The sequence below is a fragment of the Lotus japonicus genome, chromosome 5, assembly GCF_012489685.1.
Source record: "Lotus japonicus ecotype B-129 chromosome 5, LjGifu_v1.2".
Lineage (NCBI taxonomy): Eukaryota > Viridiplantae > Streptophyta > Magnoliopsida > Fabales > Fabaceae > Lotus > Lotus japonicus.
Window position 1 is genome coordinate 38,331,568 of NC_080045.1, and position 7,424 is coordinate 38,338,991.

The window sequence follows — 7,424 nt, forward strand, 5'->3', positions numbered from 1 at the left end:
ATGGAGGCGATTTAAAATATTTCGTCCTATGATTACGCTATAAACCGCTGCAACCCGTATGACCAGATACCTTACCCTTAGGAGCCTGCCGTCCTCACCCACTCCAAAAACTGTGTCCAACTCCACATAGCCGCATACCTGAACCTGCTTTCCCGAGAAACCCACCAGGTTTCCTGTGTATGGCATCAAATCCTTGTCCGTCAGCCCCAACTGTCCGAATGCGTCCCCGTAGATGATATTTGTTGAGCTGCCTTAGTCCAAAAGCACCCTGTGCACATTGAACCCATTAATTGTTACCCCTACCACTAACGGATCGTTTGTATGGGCCCTGATTCCCTCAAAACCTGCAGATAATACTACTATATCTGGATGTTGGCACCCAAATGGAGCAGGATATCCCTGGACCAATGTCGCCGCCTCTTCCCGCTTTTCCCTTGCCGCTGATGTGACGCTGTCGCCGTAAGGGCCCCCTATGATTACATTAACCACTCTGGTAATCGCTCCACCCCTGTCGCCGACGCCTTCCTCTACTTCCTTTCCTCTTGCCATATTTATCTTCTCGCTTCCCGCATTTGGCGCTCGCTTCATGTTGTCCCCGTACAACCCATGTCCTGCAACCTGTGGTTGCCTCGCCTTGATCAACCGCCTAATTTGGCACTTCAGAGATAAACAATCACTAGTGTTATGGCCTTCCAAGTTGTGTTATTCACACCACTTGGACCGGCCCTTGATGTCGTGCTAGGGGTTAGTTTCGTGCTCGCCCTCCTCGTCTGTTTCCACAAACCGCCGCCGCCCGGAGTGACATTGCCGATTCATCGCTCGCGTTCCCCTCTGGCATCTTTCGTTGGCGAAAGTTAGTTGCCGGCCGAGAACGCTTTCCCCTGAATTCTTTAATTAATTGGCCAACTTCCTTAACCTTCAGCACATTACTTGCTTCATCGTCCTGTATCTGTTTCCTCGCCAGCGACACCTTCGCTGCCTTCAACCGTTTCCTCTTACATGCATCGTCTTCTTCCTCCATGATGTAATCTCTCGCTCGGGTGCGTACCTCTGTCATCGAGCGCGCTGGTTTCCGATTCAGCTCGCAGCTTAGCTTTCCCGACTACAATCCTCTCTTAAAAGCGCGTACGCATGTCCGAGGTTCCGCCTCTTCAAATCTTGCGGACGCGGCGCTGTACCGTTCTACGTACTGCTTCAACGTCTCTCGCTCCACCTGTCGAACCTGAAATAGATCCTCGACCTCGCCGGCAGAGAACTGGATCAGGAATTTCGACGCAAAGTCCCGGAACTTTTTAATGGACCCCTGTGGCAGGGCCATAAACCAGGTCATTGTTGCGCCTCGGAATGTGGACGGAAGCATTCTACACTTTACCGCATCAGAAACCGCGCTTATCGCCATCTTCAAATTGAAACGTAGCAGATGATCTTGCGGATCAGTTCGTCCATCGTACGTCTCCAACACGAGGCTTGTCATACCGTCCGGTATAGCCACCTCCCGCACCGCTGCCGAGAACGGCGCAACCTCCGCAACAGCCTCCGCCTCCTTCTCCTCCTCATTCCACTGCTTAAGGTGATAGTATTCCAATTAGTCCTGCAAACACTCATTTTGCAGTCTTAGGTCGCCGCTCAGTGCTCGGCGTGCCTCCGCACGGCGATGTCTACCCAGCCTTGCGGTGCGCGGGGAAGAAACGTGGCTCCGCTCCGGTTCCTCACTATACCGTTGGCGAACAATTCCATCAGGCTCCGTTGATGAACCAAAAATTCGACCAAAAATCTTCAAATCGCCGAAAACCTCACAGAAAATCGAATATTCCTAAACCAAATTGCAATCCACGTAGTCCGGGAATCAAAATCTACCGTTCCCCACAGACGGCGCCAAATGTTCCATCATGAACATTGAGATGAGGTATAGTACCTAAGGTGCAAGGAACGTGATGTGAGATTCCTAGAGAGAATGAGAGCATAACTGCTTGGAGAGAGAAAATAACTGAATTTCTAGCTTGTTATTTCTCAAATGAGCTAAGAGTCCCTTACAATTGGTACTCCTCCCCTATTTATAGTCGGGGGAGTTGGGCCTAACGCCTTTAAACCATCCTAATGGGCCGGTTGGGCCTCCTGGACGAAGGCCCAAGTCCCTGATGCACTCTTCGCCTTAGGCCAGCGCCACTGGACGAGGGACCCTGGGGTCTCGCCCAGTCCAGTAAAAGTGCCACATAGACTTTCGGAGGATAGTTCGCATCATTAGGGTGGAGGATATAGCAAGGCTCCATAAAAAAGTGAGTCGGGCTGACTCAACTAACTTTCCTACCAACCTGTGGCGATTCATCTCAGATGGGTCAGGTTGATCCGTTTTTACATGTCTAACACAATCGTAAACATGTTGCTCACTAATTACTATTAAGGCCTTGTTCGTTGTGGCTTTTGGTTTTCTGTTTTGAAATTTTTATTTAAAATAAAAAATAGTCCCGGTTTAATAAATCTAGTTTTTTTTATTTTTGGATTTCAATTTTAAAAAAGTTGATGTCAACTTTGTAAGTTCACAATAATGAGTGATAGCACCGACACGCTAGTGGAGGGGTCTGGTAACAGCCGTGTATAGGTCAATTTTACCTAGTGGCTACGACAGTGGGTGTTACCTTGTTACAATGGTGGTCGTGACAGTGGTTGTGGAGGGGGGTTGTGGCAGCGACAACGATGGTAATGGTGGAGGAAGGGTGGAGTATGGTAGTGGCGGTGGAGGTGGAGGTGTGTGTTCATGTGGCAGTGTTGGTGGCGATAGTGGAACTGGTTGTGGTGACGATGAAGGTAGTGGTGGAGGTGGGTGATACCTAAACGCAACGGCGGCAGTGGTGGTGAACGATGGAGGTGGCAGTGGAAGCTGTGGATATGTCAGCAATGGTGGTGGAGGGTGGTGTTGGCGATGGTCGAAGCAGTGGTGCGGTGGTGGCGATTTGGAGGTAAAAATGGTGGCGTTGGAGGCAGTGGTGTGGCAGTGGAGGGTGATGGTAGTTGTGGAGGTGGCAACAGTTGTAGTGGCAACAGTGAAGGTAGTGGTGATGACATCGGTGGAACTGTGGTGATGCCAGCAATGGCATTGGTGGATGTGGTGTCGATGGAGGGTGGTGGCGACGCCAGTAGAAGTGGTGGTAGTGATGTTACATGCTATGAAAACTAAAAGCCAAAATAAAAATCATATTTTGTTATTTTTAAAATTAGGCCAAAACCATTTCCAAGTTAAGTAAGAACTCATTTCAGCTCCAATTTTGTTAAACATTTTTTATTTTTAAATTTACATTTTAAAACTAAAATCCAAAACGAGAAACACATAAGTCTTTTTATTTTCTGAATCATCATAAATATTTTAAAGAAATTATGGGTCATTTGCACTTTTTAGATTGTAACCAACACTTAGCCCAATAGCATCACCAGATTTGCTTTTAAAATGGGCTGGCTCTATTCGTTCAATTTGGGTTCGTTATAGATACCAGCCCAAAATCATAAATTGGCAAAAGAAAAAAGAAATCGCCCACCGTGGGGCTCGAACCCACGACCACAAGGTTAAGAGCCTTGCGCTCTACCAACTGAGCTAGACGGGCTGCTTGATGCAATTTGACAACGTGTCTTATATAAAAAATAACGACGGCTAAACCAAATTCTCATTCTCTTCACAACTACCAAATTCTTTACCCTTCCATTTCCTGTTCCTCATCCTCACTCATCTTTCTTAGCATTTCTCCTCTCTTTGCAACTAAACATTTCCATTGCAAAGCTTTAGGTGATATCCCTCTCTTCTTCTTTTATTCTTTAGTCTATTACCTAAGAAATTTGGGTTTGGACATGGAGAAGTGTTACCTCATTTTGTAATCAAGTAACAGTAACCACCACTAGTTAGTAGTAGGTATAACTAGCTTTCAAAAACTATGATCAGTAACTTAGTGTCACTAACAACGGTGAAACCTTTGTGTATATTGGGGCCGGGAGCCATGGCTCCCCTCAACATTTTCAATTTTTTTTACTAATACATACATATGATTATCCCAACTTCTCATGAAATTTTACAAATTTTTACTATATGAGCCGCCCACGCGCGCTAACTTCAAGGCTTCAGATATCAATCATTCATGATCCATTGGTCAAGGTCCACTAAACCTTTAAAAAAAGACACAAAATTGACAAATAACTCTAGTTTTTACTATGTGTGTCTTTAGTTTTATGAACCATATACCTATCAAAATGTACTAAGTTTCTAGATTCTAAACCTAAACATGAGGAATAGTCGACTTATAGCGCAATGTACGCATTATCTCCTTTAAGATAACATTGTGAAAAATCCTAGCAATAACTCCCACTACCAATAACATTAATACCACCCTTCACCATTTATACCCTCCAGTCCACTATTCGCTACGGAAGGCCTTAGGAAGTTGTGACTGTGGTGGAAGGTGTTGCAGTCGTAATGGAGGGTGCTAAGCTGCAGTGGAAATGGTTTAGGGTGTTGGTTGGTAGCTATCGAGTGGAAGAAATGATAAAGGGAGTTGAGCAGTGGGGTGGTGTTTGAGGATGCATAGTTGTAGCAATGGTCTAGGGACAAGGCGGTGATGACAACTATGGATTGAATTTGGTGGCAACGAGGAAAAAAGGTGTTGGGCGATTAACGATGCTTAGTTGTAACCATGGTGGAATGTTTTAAATGGCGATTATGGCATTGGAGGGTGCTCATTGGTGGTGGTCGTGGTGGAGGGTGTTGGACAATGGTAATGATGGTGAGTACGAGAGTCGTGTTGTGGTGGAGAGTTCTGATCACAACATTTTGTTCATCTTTAAAATTACGAAAAAATTATTTTGAAATTGTGTTTAAGAAAATATTAACAATGTTTTATCTAACACACTTTTTTTTTACAAATACATTTTTCTAGGCAAGCTATCAGGTTGAATCACTTCTCACAAGAATTTAGTATAAGCGGCTTTGTATCCATTTACAAACACAAACAAAAAGAACAAAAATACTAAACACTCCATTAAAAATGTTAAAATTATATCCGTTAATTAGTTGCAATGAAGCCCAATATAACAAGATGTCAGTGAATTTTTATTTTTCAGTTAATAAATTATTTTAAAGTTTCACATATATTATCGAAAGTGGCAGTGTTTAATATAAGACAAATATTTATAGAAAAATAATTAATAAACACTAAATTAATAAGTAACTGAGATATATTGTTTATTAAAAAAAAGTATAGTAACTGAGATATATAAAAATTTCATCTTCATGTTTAAAACATTCATGACCGTATAGAAGGACTACATGTCAGTGCATGCATCATATTGAAAGGACAATACATTCTCAAGTATGTGATCATAAATTAAGGTACAGCAGGCCGAAGATCTGAAATTGCAGAATTTTCTTCAGGCTTCACAGTTTACAATCACTAACCATATAGGTTAAGGGACAAAAAACAATGAGCATGGAACCTTTCATCTAGAAGTTAGTCCTACTATACGCATTCAATTCAAGAAACAAGTGAACATAAGTTCCAAAAAAGTGATCTGCCATCTAAACTTCTGATTCTGAAACATTTTCTTCTGAATCGTCATCCTACCTAAAGTGATTTCTGGAAGGGAAATGGAGGTGGTGGACAGGGCCGTGTACAGATATTTTGGGGCCTAAGGCGAAAATGTTAAATGAGCTTTTTTTTTAACAAGATATTTTTAGAAAGGGGCTTAAATAAAATACTAAAGAAATATAAATAAACTAATTCCTAAAGTCTAAAATATATTTTAGAAAAGGATTATTGATGAATAGAACTACAGAAATATAGAACAATAGAATTTGGAAACGTGCAGACTGTAGAGTCACAGAGATAGTGAAATAAATTGTTCCACCAATCCACCGCCGTGAGATAGAGATGAAAGGCGTATACGGTTTATAAGCTTTTAGAATTTAGAAGATCAATTGGTTTCAAGTCTTTGACCTTCAAGAGAATAGAGATGAAGGGAAGGAGATGAGGATAATTTTTTTTTAAACCAAGAGGAGCAGGAGTGTAAAAGGAATTTATATTTTAGGATAAATAAATATTTTAAATTATATTAATGATGATATTGAATAGTTTTAAAAGAGATGATATTGATGTAACTTATTTTCAAAATGAATATTATGTAACTTCCCTTTTTAATTGACTAATTTTTAGGGAAGAGAAATGATTTTTATTTATTCTGTTTTGGTCCACTATGTGTCTTTATTTCTGGTAGGATTTCCAATGACTCTTATATATATCGTATTATCAATCAGTTATTCAAATCTGTTTGCAATTTCCAACTTGACAACGTTCATTTACTAATTATTTGTGTTTTTTCCCAATCCAATGCTTATGCTCACTGTTTGGTCATTTATAACTAAAAAAAAATAAGCCTAAAAAGAAGTTTTATTTTTGGGGGCCTTAGGCAACCGCCTTTTTCACCTAAAGGCCCCCACGGCCCTGGTGGTGGAGGATCAACATTCAATGTACCATCAAGAACTCTTAATACCTCCCCCATGGAAGGTCTCCTTCGTTCATCCCTTTGAAGGCACCAAAATGCAATTCTTAATGTACGCTCAAGCTCCTTTGAATCGCAACCCCTTACTATTCTTTCATCAACCACATTACCTGCCCTCTTTTCCATCCATTCTTTATATGCCCACTCGCACAGTTCCGTGAGATCGTAGCGGTGACACCCGGTTAACAAAGTTAAAACCAACTTGCCAAAATCCTCTACATCTTTCTCAGCAGAAAAGCCACAATGTGTTGCCTTACCATCTACTATAGCAAAACCAAATTCACTCACTTTTGCTTCTAAGTTCTCAGTCAACATTACATTTTCGCATTTCAGGTTTTCATGGCTTATGAACTCCCTACACCCAGAGTGCAAGTAACAAATGGCCTTCGCCACGCTTGAGCATATTTCAACTCTCTTTCTCAGGTTATCTCTCTGCAAAGGGCAGAATCGTCTACGTACTTGTCCAGTGAACCGTTTTTTGCATATTCATACACCAAAAATCTATGATCAAACTCACAACAATAACGCTCCAGCTTCAGAAGATTCTTGTGGTGGATGCTACCCATCTTTAGAACAACGCCACGAAACTTCCTTTCTTCTGTAGAAGCATTTAGGTCTTTAACTGAAATCAGGTGATTGTTTGGTAGCAAACCCTTGAACACCTTTGGCCCAATTTGGTTCTTGAAATCCCCAGTGAGGCTCTTGATTTCTGAGAAGGACATCACATTTAAACCCCCTTTTAAGTTTTGGCTTGTGAAAGCTGAAGTGAGTTTTTCCTTAGTAGAATTCCTTTATTCTGTTGTAGATGCATAACCACAGTTCTAACTGGAGAGCAACAAACAAGAAAAATGTGCCTAATCCGGCTCCAATTAGACAAGGAACACAGAGCC

General features: G+C 41.8%; 1 non-coding gene across 1 annotated transcript; it reads right to left on the reverse strand.

The window, feature by feature from the left end:
* Window positions 1-3,523: 3,523 nt before the first annotated feature.
* On the reverse strand, window positions 3,524-3,596 carry TRNAK-CUU (transfer RNA lysine (anticodon CUU)). The gene has a single exon. It is a non-coding gene; the product is annotated as a tRNA-Lys (tRNA).
* Between the last annotated feature and the right edge of the window lie 3,828 nt (window positions 3,597-7,424).